Genomic DNA, 15,921 nt, shown 5'->3' on the forward strand with positions numbered 1-15,921 from the left:
TGTATTCCCCCAGTAGGTTATAAGCTTTATAACTGTAGGGACCATTTTGATTTCCAGCACCTATATCCCACTTTCATTCCTAGTAGCTTTAAGTAAGTGTATTCTCCTCTTTTTACATGGTAATCAGAGCACTCTCTCACTCTCACTCTCCCTTTTCTCTCCCTCTCTCTCTCTCTCTCTGTGTCTCTCTCTCTGTGTCTCTCTCTCTCTGTCTCTCTCTGTCTCTCTCTGTCTCTCTCTCTCTCTCCCTCCCTTCCACTCCCTTCTTCTTCCTCCTTCCCCCTCCTCCCTCTCTTCTCCCCCCCCCCGTGTGTGTGTGTGTGTGTGTGTGTGTGTGAATGCTACCTTAAAGAGCTGAGTATCAGAGATTTAGAAGACTTTGCCCAATACAAATCACTTTCTGCCCTTTGTCGAATGGAGACCCTGACATTTCTCTTTAAAAACCAACTGAGCTTCAGATCTGGAGGGAATCCAGGCAAGGCGCTTGTCTAGGTGCTAAGAGTAAAAAGAGTAAAAGCTTCAGCCTTTACTGACCTCTACAGCACTCCATCAGGGCTTGATCTGTTTGGGTTTTCTTTTCTAAACTTAAGAAAAAATGCTATGGAGAAAAGGCTAAGAGGAATTAATTCTCAAAATCCTTAACTAGAAAAAATGCTGATGTGCCCAGTAGTGTGCTTTTTAACTTCAATGCACTGGGAGAATGGCTCCATCAGAGCAATTCATTCTGATCTGTGTTATGTTATTTAGCCAACACAAAGGAAATCATGCTTTGTGAGGATTTATAAAGAAGATGTTGCTAGTAATATTTCCTCAATTTATTTTCACAGTTGATCAGAAAGATAACTCCTTTAAGCTCATGGACTTTTAAAAAATAATAAATGTGTACCAGCGAGAATTTTGACAGTCATTAAATCCTTATGATCTAGAGTCTGACAGCTTTCACTCCAGTTCATGTTGACCTCTCCCTTATACAAACCAGCACCTAGTGTCTATCATAATTTGTTTCTTAGGTGTTTTGAAAAGTTTACAAGGCCAATCCTGTGTTTTTGGTAGTATGTAACTTTGAACAAGTTCCGTAACTTCTCTGGGTCTCAGTTTCCTCATCTATGGAATGGAATGACAGGATTGTACTAGATGATCTTAAAGGTCTCTATGATTCCTATACAAATAGTTTGGCCTCATTTTACAGATGAGAATACCCAGACCCAGAGACTTTAAAGGACTTGCCCATGGAAACAAAAGCTAGGAAAGGTTACAAGCAAGACTTGAACCCAGGTCTCCCCATTCTTAGACCAGAGCTCTTTGCACTACACTAAAGTGGGTCTCTTCTTGTCTCCACCTCTCTCACTTTTCCATTTCTCCCAAGGCACTCTCCACATACAACACTATTTAGTACTTGGTCATATGCTGTCTCCATCACTATTTCATGTTTTTGAAACTTATTTCCTGAGCTAAATTGTAGGACAGGGATCATGTTTTATTGATTTCTTTATTTTCCCTTCTCCCACCCACTTTGATCTAGCCCAGGGGTCTTGTACAACACATCTTGTACATCTCTTTCTTTCTTTTTGGGGGGGCTTTTTGGGAGGGGAGGAAGGCAGGGCAATTGGGGTTAAGTGACTTGCCCAAGGTCACACAGCTAGTAATTGTTAAGTGTCTGAGGCCAAATTTGAACTCAAGTCCTCCTGTTTCCAGGGCCATTACTCTATTCACTGTATCAACTAGCCACCCCTGTTAATTTCTTGATAAGCCTTAAAGAATCAGAGAGGGAGTGAGTTACTGTTAGGTGCTTCATTTAGTCCTTCCTGGCAAAAGAGGTCCAGGCTAAATCAGAATTCTCTTATTCTTTCAGTGAACAACAATAAAAGTACCAAATCTGGTCAATGCTACCCACTTTGATTGGTTAGCAGTTAGTGAGAATAAGCAATTATTACCATTCAAATAGCCTCAGTTTTCTCAGTCCAACATTTTGTAGAAATAAAGTTAACTCATTGCTAGGAACTAACTTATTGCAAATAAAGTAAGGACACAGCAACAAGCATATGAGAATTTCTTTTTTTCCTGCTCTGCTTCTTCCAGATGGTGTCCTTGTTCATTTTGGTAGGGTTGACATTCATTACTGTGGTACCCGCAGAATTTGAATCATGGCGATGATTGCTTTGGAGATAGTGTGATGGTTTCCCTGTACCTTTCCCACCTATGATAATCCTCTCCTTCCATCAAGGCTCAGTTTAGATACCACATTCTTTATCACTTAAGCTAGAAATGATTCCCACTTGTTAAACATTTGTTTGACCTCTTCTATGTACTTTTTCATAACTCATAACTTGTATAAGGATAAGTATCTTATCCTCTTGCCATTTTATAAAGTCAGCGAGAGCAGCATATGTGTCATTTTTCATGTTTGTGCTCCCAGTAAGTAGCACAGGGCACTTTAGGTCTTGGGAGGTACTTGATGAATGTTTGCTGAATTGATTTGATGTTACTATATCCTAGGACCTTCATGGGATATCCTGAATTGCCACTTGAGTTCGAAAGGAAAGGTAGTTAGGTAAAGGTAGTTATCTTATTTTGAGGGTCTACTCAGCCACTTTTTTTTTCTATTAATCCTAAAGTCAGAATGGTGCTTTTATCTATTTTCTGTATCTCTCCTTCCCTTTTTCCCTCTTGCTCCTTTTCCCCCTTTCCTCTCCCTTCTTTTCTTGATGAGTGGTGTTAGAAAGGAGATGATAGTGAATGGCTGTGATGGAGAATAATGGAGCAATAGTTTTTCCCAACCATCCCAGTTATTTCATTTTTCCACCTAGAACTCTTTGTATGTATGAGGAAGTGGGTCTGCCAAGCTAATTGAAGAATTGTAGCTAGACTTGTGTCTATGTAAAAGGTTGGACAGCACCGTTGCTTTCAATGTTCTCCCCTTGTCTTATAGCTTGATATCACAGTGCTGTAAAATTTACCCAACTCTCTATCTCTGCTTGATAGCTGACTTGGAAATAGGATTGTGAAACTGGGTTGAACTCTTTAATGTCACTGAAGAAAACTAGATTTATTATAATTTCTGCTTCTCAATGAGGCTAGAGAATGGATTACTAAAGATACTGTCTCAGCATAACTCCACAATGCAAACTACTCCAGTTTTCTATTCTGGATGCTTGGACTTTGTGTAATAGCCCCTGTAACTCAAAATGTGTCTTGAGTTTCTCATTAGAGAAATCCTGAGCAAGAGCCCCCAAACTCTTCTCTCGTATGTGAAGGTTAGAAATCCCTTACCTTAAGTTTTGCCAGAGACATGAATAAGGTTTTGTTTGGATCATCTTGGTCTTTCCTTGAGTAAGAACCATTCCAGGGAAAATTGCCTTCCCATGCATTTTCCTCATGTTGCTGACACTGGCGAGTCCCATCTTTACTATCTGGAAAGTTTCAGGTGCTTCCAGAGGCCAGTGCCATGCTGTCACATCCCAGAATGCCATATTTCACCCACCTCAGCCTCTTGTGGTGTGATTCTGTAGTTGCTTAAAGGAAATTTTAACATTTTAAGAAGATGTTGACTTTCCAAGCTATTTTGAAAACAAGGAGTACATCAAAAAAGCTATAGGTTGGGGCGGCCAGGTAGCACAGCGAGTAAGAGCACCGGCTCCAGTGTTGAGAAGACCTGGAGATCGAATCCCGGGCTCAGACACTTAGCACCCACCCAGAAACACCTGGCCGTGTAACCTTGAGCAAGTTACTTAACCCCAATTGCTTAGGGACGGCCAGGTGGCTCAGGGAGTAAGAGTACCGGCTCCAGTGTCGGGATGACCTGGATCAAATCCGGGCTCAGATACTTAGCACCAAACCCAGAAATAACTGGCTGTGTAACCTTAAGCAAGTTACTTAACCCCGATTGCTTTAAAAAAAAAAAAGCTATAGGTAACAGAAATAAGAGGTAGCATGTCTTCTTTTGTTCTAGGTTATATATGTAACTTTTTTAGACCCTGCCTGATTTATTTTAGGCTCAGAGCATTTGCTAATTCGTATTTGGAATTGGGCTGCCAGAGAGCGATGCCTGTTTATCTTTGTCTAGGCTTTTGAGATCTAGTAGAAGAAAGGAATCAATGAATAATAAAGAATGATGGTTATCCTGAGAACTTTAGTTTAAATCATTTTGTGTCCATCACAAAGTTATGAAAAAAAAATCAATTATATTCTGTTGAGCTTTTCACAAGGAAATCAAGCTCTATGGACAAAGTTTGATTTGTATTATTTATAAGGTTTACATCAGCTATCTAATTGCCAAGAGAAGACATTTTAAGTAGCTCAGGCATTTATTCTTGTGACCATGTAAATGTAGTCCTTTTATCTAATTTTGAAAAAGATAGTTTGGGTTCTCACAAAGTGCAAATCCTTCTTATTTTAATTTAGTTCTCTTATTTTGAACTTAAATACCAAAAATAATTAGCATTTTCGTATACACAACAGAAGACAAAAAGAATTTTGTTTATAAATCAGTGAATCTCCACAGTTCTTTCTTTTATGATAGAGTACCCCTCACAAAATTAAATTTCAAGAGCTATATGATGGTGTAGCAAGAAGAGCATTGAACTGGTGTATGTGCAGAGAAAGGCAACCAGGAAGGTGCAAGTCATTGATTTCATTCCATGGAATCCCATGGAAACAAAGGTTGAAAGAATCAGCATATTTAGTCTGGAGAAGAGAAGACTTAGGAGAGGAAACACTATAACTGTCTTGAAGCATTTGAAGAGTTGTTACATGTAAGAAAGATTAGACTTATTCTGCTTGGCCCCAGAGGGCGAAACTGGGAACTATGGGTGAAATTTACAATGAGGCAAGTGTATCCTTGATATAAAGAAAAACTCCCTAACAATGAGGACTCTGTCAAAGGAGGATGGGATGCTAGAGGTAATTCTTATTGGAAATTTTCAAGCAAAAGCTGAATTTGGTAAAGGGGATTAATTTTTAGATATGAGTTGAATTTGATGACCTCCTGGGTTTTTTTCTGAAATTTTGTGATTTTATGGCCTGTAGTCAGAAGACTTTGCTCTTGTCCTAAGTGACTAGTGACTAGGTCACTAAGTTAGGTTACTCTGGGTAAGTCATTTCAGTTCTCTTTCAAATCCTCTATGAAATGAGGATACCAGTTACCTCACAGCATTGTTGTGAGGAAAGTGCTTTGAAAAATGTGAAGTGCTTTAGAAATGTGAGTTTATAATATTATTAACCTTTGGTGCTGATATAATCTCCCTCCAGGTGTATCAAACTGTTGTATAATTTTGCAGTTGTTAGGTAAAAAAAAGGCCTTCAGCTCCAGTTTTAAAAATCAACTCTCTCCCTCCCAAATAGAATCAAAATTTAAAACTGTAATTCAACTGAAACCCTTACTTCAATAATGTGAATATTTGTATAGAAGGCTGTTGTAGGAAAAGGGTCCAGGACACATAACCTTGAAAAAGCAAAGTGCTTTATGGAACCAATCTACTTCTCCTCCTGCAGCTGAAAAGTGAAAGTAACCTGCTGCCTGGTGCCAGAATATTTTTAAAAAGCAGTTAGGAGTAAGGCCAGAAGTGATTAGTGTAGCAGATCAGCACACCTCCCCCTCCTCCTCCTTTGGGCAGCCTGGCTCCCCAGTCTTACTCTGCTGCCTCAGCATTGGGCCTGAGCCCACAGTCTAGATTGGGATTTGAATCTCTAACCACCTGGCCCTGAGACAAGAATACTACCAACAGAGTCCTGTCGACAATGATGTGTTTATGGTTATTGATAGGGAAACTTTGACCTTGGGAGTTGAGATGAACTCCAAAAAGTTTTGATGGCAATAAAACCCCAGAGACTACACAGTCCCCAACATCACTGGATCTTTCCACCCCCACTTTATGGCTTCCATCCAGCTCTCCTTCAGAGGGCAGGCAGTTACTTCCTTGGGTAATTCATTGGGCCTTTCACCCCCTAAGCCTGGACCTTAGGGATTTAATGATTCATTCATGCCCTTCACATTCTCATGCTTTGTTATTCCCTCTCTAGGGGGTAAGGGGTTAAACCAAAAAAATCTGGGATCCAGTTTCTTCCCCAGCCAAATCTACCATCTTTCCCTTCGTGTGTTAGGTCTAACTTCATCTGGCAGCAATCTTAGTCTTTTCTATTCTGGGGTGTTAAAACTGGACTAAACATCTACCCTCCCCCACTTCTGACCCTTGGAAAGAGGACAGAGAATAGATCACACGAAGTGTTCTAACTTGAGGAGGGAGAGAACAGTGACAGGGGGATCAGGGAAGGCTACATAGAGAAAGTAGCAGAGACTTGAAAGAAGAAAAGGAACTGAAAAGTGGCAGTGAGGGTGGAGTGAGCTATAGATATGGAGTGACTTGGGGTAATGCACAGTCAGCAAATGCCATGTGGAATCCAGCCCCTCCTTTCTATTCCTGTATAGAACTAAAATTCATTGTCAACAAGTATGTACCCACTATGTACTTAGTCCTTGGGAATACAGTGAGAGGATAAATCAAGATTTGGGGGGTTTGCATTTTGTTTTATTTTGTTTGCATACAAGATTATTATCCAGATTAAGGCCATGGCTCAGACATAGTCCTTCTGAGTCCTAAGGGAGCCTGAAGTAGCTCCTTTATTCTCATTGCATCTGTTTCCCTAATCTGCCAAATGGGCTCAACGTTACTTAAAAATGGTGCCAGTGGGAATCATTTCAGGGCTTGGTTTCTCCATTTTTATGAGTTTTCAAATGGTTTTGAATGTTTCCCCCACCACACAGAATAATGGTAACAAATATGCTAGTCAAAGTACATCTAGATAGAAAAGATAGGAGATGGACTATTTTCTTTCTTTCTTTTTGGAGGGAGGAGGCAAAGCAATTGGGGTTAAATGACTTACCCAAGGTCACACAGCTAGTTAACTATCAAGTGTCTAAGGCTGGACTTGAACTCAGGTTCTCCTGACTCCAGGGCCAGTGTTCTATTCACTGTACCACCTAGTTCTCCCGAGGGACTATATTTGTAATGTACTTAGCACAGCATATGGCACATATTAGATATGTAATAAGGGTTTGTTCCTTCCGTTCCACCTTCTTTCTTGTTGAAAAAATTTAAAGAAATAGGAATGCTCAAAAGCTAAGAAACTGTGAGAGGGCAAAACCAAGTGGAAGGAAATTAGGATATCTGGGGAAATTATTCCCAATATGAGCATACTTCCTTCTGTGACTTGTGTAAGATTAAGGTTATTTAACCTCTCTGGGTCTCAGTTTCCATATCTGTAAAGTGATTATAGTGTTAAAGATTCTTTAAGCTCCTTTCTAGCTTTATAGCTATGATGACTTATGAAGGTAATAATACTATGACATTTTATCCTCTTCTTCTCTACCTCAATACAATAAAGCACCCTTATAAAACAAAGCTTATATTTTGTATCCCCAGAGAACCTGGAATATTGTCGTAGGTGTTTTTAGCTATATTATAAATTATACTGACTATGACCTTGAGCAAGACATTTCCTCCTATAGGCCTCAGTTTTTCCTCATCTTTAGAAAGATGGACTTACCTTGTTGGTGGAATTGCGAACTAATCCAACCATTCTAGAGAGCAATTTAGAACTATGACCAAAGGGCAATCAAACTGTGCATATACTTTGAAACTAATACCACTGTTAGGTTCTGGATCCCAAATATATCATAAAAAGGGGGAAAGGTCCTACATATACAAAAATATTTATAGTAAAAATATGGATGAAGATTAGACTCAGATGATCTCTAATGCTGATTCTAGTTCTGATATTTTAGCATTCCTTCTTGTGCCAGCATTTTAAGTTCTGAGGTTCCAAATGACCCATTTGTAATTTATGTTTTGATCTCCCTTCCTGATCCAAAATTCCATGGTTTATGTCCTATGGTTTTGTTTTTGTTTTTTGGTTCTATGAGTACATCTTTATAGCAAGTAGGAGATCCTGTGCAGAACACCTAGTTTTACTTCAGCCTTTCTCCTAAAAATTATAATTTTTAAAAGGCTCTCAGAGAAATTTGGAGAATGTGAAATAATGAAGTCATGAAGGCAAGGGTGGGGGGGAGAACCTTGGGCTATTTGGTTTCTTTTCCTTGGCTGAGTTTAAGATTCCAAACAAAATCATTTTCATTTTCTTGTACTGACACAAAAGGATTTATTCTGGCTACAGCTTTTCTTACCTTTAACAGTTTGTTTTCTGATCATTCATTATCTCCCCCCCCCCAATCTAGACCAATACTTCACATACCTTCTTGCTGGGTTTGCTGTTGTTTGTTCTCACAGAAATCCTGTTATTTCTTTTAGGAAAAAGCTTCACTGGGAGAATTTCTCCCCATCAGAGATTTGAATGAAACCTTATAATATAGAGAGAAACATATATTTAGGAAAAACACAAGACCACTTGATCATGTCAGACAAACTAGAGCAGTGTGACATTTCTTCCTTCTTAAAGGTGATTCCATTTTGACATTCCTTCCCAGAATCTAACGAATTCTTTTGGCACCAAGTGGAGGCAGTGGTATAGTGGGAAGGTATAGGGGAAAGAACACTGCATAGGAAGCCCTAGAAGCTGAAAAGCCTGGATTTGGGTCCCTATTCTACCACTAACTGTGTAAACTTGAAAAAAAACAACCTACTTGCCTCCCTAGGCCATAGAGGAATCCAAATGGACATACAACCAGCTCAGCGTTCTATGGGCTTATAGCTCAAGGTCCCTTCCAGCTCTGATGTTCTCTTCTATATGCTAAAGTCTCTCCCAGCTCTAACTTTCTATGTTCTAAAGTCTCCTCTAGCTCTAACATTTTGGTGTTTTAAAGTCCCATTCAGTTTTTATGAAATTGTCCCTCTTCCCCCCTTTTCCCCTAGGTGTGGGAACAGGAAATATATATCATAGCCAGAACTTAGACTTGTTCTTTCAAACTTTGGGAGAGTACTTTCGACCCATGAGGAAGCCACTTTTCACTTCAGTTCAAAGCCATCATCCTTCAACCAGTTCCTCTGGAAGAGAGTCAAGTTAGGCACAGAACTCTTGGGCCCGGCAGACTCCAAGGCATCCTCCAGGGTGCACCTGTTATAGGAGCAGTTGTCTAAAATTTGGCCCGGGAAAGGGGGGGAATTGTATCACAGCTATAACATTATTTCAGCATGAGCCAATCAGTATTTACTGTTCCTTTGCATTATATACAAAGAAGTCCTCCCAAGCTTCCACTATTTTAACTATTACCCCAAGGAGTTTTGAAAAGATATGTTATTTTCTTGATTAGTGATTAGGCCAAACACACCTTCATGGACTCCCCAGCTCCCATCAACCACCAAACACACTTTATGCACCCTTGTAATGCAACTTCCAGATCCCCAGAAGAATAAGTTGTTCATGCCCAGAGGCCACACATCCAACAGATCAGCAGTTTCCAATTTTCTTCAAGGTAGCCAAAGTAACTAATCATTGACAAGTCATGTTTACAGTAAGGGCTGAGGTTGGAAATGCAGATCTTCACATTTTATGTAAATGGTCTTTGAAAGCATAGGCTATTCTAAATCTATCACAGATAAGTAGTCCAGCCATTTCTGTCACCTAAGTCTTAATAAATGAAATGACCCTCTATAATAAATCCATGTTGTAGGAAAAAGAATCAAGACAGAATTGTCTGCCTTTTGAACAAAACAAGCTATTTTTAGTTGTTGGGTTTTTTTTTTAAGTAAGTTGGCTTTGAGTTCTTTGAATAGTCAGTGACATTCTTTCAATTTTTTTTCTGTGTAATTAGCAAAAAAGAAATTGTAATCTGAGAAGGCAGTAGAGCCTGGAATAACTGAAGCCCAGGAATTTACAAGAAAGTAGGAGAAGACAGCTTCTCATGTAGCGAGTCACTGTCAGAAGCAACCCTGGAATGTGGCTTTGGTTAGATAGTGCTTTTCCTGGTTAAAAGAAAATTCTTGACTATCTGGTATTCTTCATGGCTTTAAATATTGCAACTGTAAGTGCTACATTTGGGGCCCTTTTCAAGATCTCCAAAGATTTGGGAAAGTATACTGCCTTTTGGCCTTTTACTGGGTTGAATTGCAAACCTAGTTAGTGGGAAGGAAGGGAATAAGCATTTATATAGCACCTACTGTGTGTACCAGGCACTGTGCTGAATGCTTCACAACTATTATCTTACTTAATTTAGTCTCCTTGATTTGTAGAAGGCCAAATAGAGCACTCACCGATCAGACCTGGGATCTCTCCAGTGGATACTGGATTCTGACCAAAGCAAGACTGAACAAGCAGAGATCACCTTGCTCAGAACTTTGCAAAGGATGTGCATAGTTGACAGCAAAACAAAACAAAACATGATTTCAGAGGTGCCTCTGCGGCTGGGGGAGGTATTATGTAGAATGACTCCTGGAGGAAGGAGCAACATTTCTCCCCTGGGGGCTGTGCATTTAACCTATGTTTATTAGCACCCAACAACAACTCTCCCCCCCCCCCAAAAAAAAACAACCCAAGGAAATGGATGGAGCTACAATGTAATTACACATTTCTCTTTTTCAGGTTAAACATGTGTGGGCAGATTCAAAAATGTACCTGAGTTTCTAGATGAATTAAACTTGTGACTAATTATATCACATTAATTGCTTAATTCAGGGTTTACCAGCAGCTTATACAATAATGAGACAGGAAAGTCAACAGTGCCCTTGTACATCCAGGAAAGTAAGTGAAGTCAGCATTGTTTTCTATGTGCCTGGCATAAATTCCCAGTTGTCCCAAAGTAGAAGGCATGGCACTTTCAAGGTTGTTTTAAATTGATTATAGGAGCATAGGTTTAAAGCTTAAAGGGACCGTAGCACTTTGTTAATCCAGCCCCCTCATTCTATAGCTAAAACAGCTGAGGCCCAGAGAGGGCAAGTGATTGCCTAAAAGGACATAGGTATTAAGAGGCAGATGTGGGATTTGAATTCAGGGCTACTAATATTAAGCCCATGGCTTATTTTAATGCACCACTGTCCTCCCAAACAGGAATCTCAAACTCCCAAACAAAAAACAGCTGCTGCTGTTGTTGGTAGTGGTAGGGGGTCAGTATGGTGTATGTATGTGTACATGTGTTTGTGTATTGAAATGTACAAAGAACAATTTAATTAAAGGAAATTTGTGGTATGATTCATTTAGGATTATTATTCTTGAAAATCTAATTTCAGATGTTAAATTTGAAATATTGACTAACAATGAGAAAATAAACCATTTTTAAAAATAAGAGACTAAAGGGCCTCCTGGCTAGGGAAATTTTATTAAGACTTTGGTAATCCTTGATTCTGTCAGCACATAACCCACAGTTGTGCCAACTCACTCTTTTCTGTTTGTTTGTTTAATAGGGCATTTGATCAAAATGCCATTTTCCCACAATGTAAATTGGCAGGACTTAAGTGAGGCTGGATCTTCCAGAATCTCAGAACTGGTTGGGTTGCAGTTTGCTGCTGTTGTTTTGTTCTAAGATCGGGCGTTTTCCATTTTGGGTGGTCGAAGAAAAAATGAATAGAATATGTGACCTTGGATAGAACTGGAAGGGACTGGGAAAGCATCTAGTACTTTAAATAAAACTATAAGGATGATGATTAAAAAACCTTATAATGAGAACAAAAATTTACCAGCTCCTGCTTTTTCTAACCAGCCCTCCCAACAAGAGTGTCAGGAGGATGTAAAATGAGATATCAGCACTTTTCATTATTTGCCCAGTTCAAATTATTCTTCAACGTGGATGAGTTATTGTCTGAAAGTTTAATTAAACCCCTTGACATTGGATTTTCATAATATTTTATCCTGTATTGTCCCTTTTCTTTCTCCTCCCTTTTTCTTTCTTTTTCATTTAAGAAATACCTACCAAGCAGCTATTATATGAAGTTTTCCTTTCTGAAAAATTTTTCCAAAAGTCTATTTAAGCATGATTTATGCTCCTACATCTACCAATGGAAGTTGAAAGCTAAAGAAATTATCTAGATAATTTAAACTTCAATTTAAGACTATATTTCAGCCAAATAATTGAAGTGTGATAGCTTTTTGTTTCAATTACCTATATCATCTCAATTCTTTGTGTGTGTAGATGCACCTGATGTTACTTCAGACATGAATTGTAAAATAATTTATCTTTTTGCCGTCAGGGCTACCCATACCATATGTTTCTATGATAAGCCTGGCCTCCCCTTTGTTTCTTTTATATATAAACATAGACAAACTGCTTCTTTTGGGCTCTTATTTGGAAAACTTTATTGTTTTTATTGTTTTGTAAAAATAGCCATCCCAAAACATGAGGAATACTCATGGACTTGTTCCCAAATAAGCCATTATCTCGAGAAATGCTTAAATTTAAAAAGGGCATCAGGTCAAAGTGGAAAGTAGTTGCTTTTGTCATTCTGATTTGTTGTCTATGCTTTCTTAGATAATGCCTTCCTAGTTGTTTCTTTGCACAACCAGTGGGTCAAAAACATTTATTAAATGACCACTATGTGTCAGGCACTATGCTAAACACTGGCAACACAAAGAAAAGCAACACACACACAAAAGAGCCCACATTCTAATTGAGGAAACAGCAGGCAAAAAGGTGTACTTACTTACAGGGTAGACATACAATGTAAATGAAGAGTAATTTCAGAGGGAAGGCACTGGCAGTGAAATTGGGCGAGAAGTGTTGGGATGGAAACCGGTAAAGACCTGCAGAAGGTAGGATTGAACTGAATCCCAAAAGAACCCTGAGAAGCCAGGAGGTAGTGGCAAGGAGAGAGCATTCCAAGAATAAGTTAATGAAAAAAGCACAAAGTCAGGAGGTAGGGAACATCAAGTAGGATCCTGGAACATAGAGTGCATGGTAGGCAGTAAAATGTAAGAAATCTGGAAAGGTAGGAGTAGGAAGAGGGAAGGCTTCAAAGGGCTTTTGAGAGTAAATAGGGGATTTTTCATACGATCCTGGAGATAATAAAAAGCCATTGGATTTTGTTGAGTAAGGAGGTGGAATAGCCTTACCCAATCAAGTTTGGGAAAATCAGTTTGGCAGCTGATTGGAGGATGGATTAGAGTGGGAGAGATTTGAGGCAGGAAGACCAACCAGAAAGCTACTGCAATAGTTTCTGGCACGAGATGATGAGGACCTGTACCAGGCCCTGTAATTAATATTATACTCAAACATACTTTGATCGTGGCTGGAGAGAAGGGAATACAATAAGGGATGGTGTGAAGGAAATGAGGACAAGACAGCAACAGATTGTATGTGTGAGGTTAGCATGAGTGTGTACTGGCAAATGGTTCTTTTGTGCATTGGGGGAAATAAGAAAAAAAATCAACAAAACCAAATTGTTCAACAGGAGTCAAACATGGTCCACAACTTTGTGTATTCCTAGATTGTTATAGCTAAGGTCAACTGGTTAGATCAGAGTACCAATGAGAATGAGGATATAGTAATGACTCCTTTATCTTTATCAATATATTTTCTCTGGTCCTATACCACGGATCTTGATCAGGCATCTTTGGGGTTTGAACCATTGGCAACAAGGGTTGCCAGATGAGATCTGTGGGTAGATCAACCCAGCCTCATCCTCATTATTAGGAAAAAAAATTTCAGAATTCACATAACACTGACCAAATCAGGCTTCATGGCAGAGACCTTTAATATCATCCAAGTCACTCATTTTATAGATGAGGAAACCAAGGTGTAGAGAGATGAAGTGGTTTTCTTCAGATCACATGGAAAATAAGAAGCAAAGCCAGAATTCAAACTCAGATTCTCTGGCACTAAATCTAGTTTTCACTAAAATGGAGTCTCTTAATTTTTAAACCAATACTTATTTCAGCACATAGGATTTTTAGTCATTTTTTAGCTGTCTGATTTTTTGTGACCCCATTTGGGGTTTTCTTGGCAAAGATACTGAAGTGGTTTGCACATTTCCTTCTCCATCTTATTTTACAGATGAGGAAACTGAGGTTAACAGGGTCACACAGTTAGTAAGTGTCTGAGGCTGGATTTGAATTCAGATCCTCCTTGACTCCAAGCCTACCATTCTATCCACTGTGCCACCTAGCTGCCTCTACCCTAGGTTCGTACCTCAAAAGAAAAAGTTCTTTAACAGATCCTGAGATTCAAAAGAACCCAATCTTTTCTTTTATTTCCATATTGTATCCAAGTCAAAATGAAAGCATCTACAAATAAAGACAAAGTCATGTCTTAAAACATCAGTTATCTTTCATTCTTTTTCATTTTGAATAATCTGTAGTGTCACTAAATAAAAGTGAATTCTTCTTTTAGGATTTTAAACTTAATTATGACATTTTGATGCCCAGCCCAGTAAAGCTTTTAAGTAGAGAGCTTAGTATACACACACACACACACACACACACACACACACACACACACACACACACACACACACACTCCTGTCGTGGAATGTTCAAACTCTTTTCCCTTTTTAATCTGAAGTCAGATCTCCTATTTGTGATTCCATTTGCCTATCTCTTCCAGCTGCCAGCCTCCTTCTGAGTAACGGGGCTTACCCAGACCTCTCCCTGAACTTTATTTTTAGTTGTCTGGAATCTATTGTAATTAACTATTCATGCCTCTGCCTGCTCTCTGAAGATGAGCTTTCCCTTTTATGCATTTAACTTTTTCAACTGGTATCTAAGAACAGCAAGTCTTTTAGAGTACAAGCTACGTAATTCAAAATCTTCCACCAAGATGAAAATGTCAGAGATTAATGTTGTGTACCATATTCTTAAGAATGCACTCAAGCAGTTTGGGGAGTTACTAGCTCAAGAATGCGTTGCATGAATATATTGGCCAATAGAACCAGATGTGCCTCTCTGTTACAGTTTGTTGCTCAGGTACAATACTTTGTTAAGATAGGTAATAGGTAAATAAATGGAAATACCTGGCACCAAGAAACTACTTACTTGCATAATCCTCCTTGCATCTAGGGAAGTAATTTATTGTGTTTCCTTATATTTCTATTACATAAATCTTTGAAATGCCCACAGATTCACACATTAGGATTTTTTTAATGTAATTAATTTGTTCCCATTTCTTGTTGTTTGTTAGAAATCTAGTTAACTCCAAATATCTTTGCAATCTAGGTCATCTAAGTTCAATTTTCAAAAAATTCTTTTACTAGTTTCCTAGAAAACAACTTGTCAAAATACTAAAAAGTAATTTACCAAAATGCACACTTCTCTATTTTTTTTTTTTTTTTTTTTTTTTTTTTGGGGGGAGGAGGGAGGGCAATTGTTAAGTCACAACTTCGCTGCAACCTAGGTCCTCTAAGTTCAATTTTCAAAAAATTCTTTTACTAGTTTCCTAAAAAAAAACTTTTCAAAAAACTAAAAAGTAATTTACCAAAATGCACACTTCTCTTTTTTTTTTTTTTTTTTTTTTGCTTTTTGGAGGGAGAGAGGCAGGGCAATTGGGGTTAAGTCACTTGCCCGAGGTCACACGGCTAGTAAGTGTTAAGCATCTGAATCTGGATTTGAACTCAGGTCCTCCTGACTCCAGCATTGGTGCTCTATTCACTGTGCCATCTAGCTGCCCCCTCTATAATTATTTTATTCAACCATCTCTAAGTTGCTAAATCCAATGACCTTTTTGCCATCCTCTTTCTCAACCTTCTACAGCTTTTGACACTTGACTGCTGTCTTCTCCTGAATCCTGGATCTCCTTGGGTTTTCATGGCTTTACTCTCTCCTGGCTCCTCTTACTCCTACACTATCCCTTTTTAATTTTGTTTGCTGGATCTGTGTCCTCCCACTTCATATGAGTGTATCCCAAAACACAGTTTGAGGCCCCACTTTCTTCTTTCTCAGCAGTTTCATCAACTCCCATTCATTAAATTATAATCTTAAAACATATTATTTGTAAATTCTTGTATCTAGCCTTCCTCACTCCCAACATCACCAGCTGCCAGAGCTGAACAT

The 15,921-nt window shown here is 38.8% G+C and overlaps 1 protein-coding gene across 1 annotated transcript in view; it reads left to right on the forward strand.

Annotated features, from left to right (window-relative positions):
- GNAS (GNAS complex locus) overlaps positions 1-15,921 on the forward strand; it is a 320,342-nt gene that overhangs the window by 76,351 nt on the left and 228,070 nt on the right. The gene's annotated exons all lie outside the window — the stretch shown is intronic.

Source organism: Petaurus breviceps, unplaced genomic scaffold, assembly GCF_028583685.1.
Source record: "Petaurus breviceps papuanus isolate PSGF00001 unplaced genomic scaffold, PetGlider_PUasm1.0 90847, whole genome shotgun sequence".
Classification (NCBI taxonomy): Eukaryota; Metazoa; Chordata; class Mammalia; order Diprotodontia; family Petauridae; genus Petaurus; species Petaurus breviceps.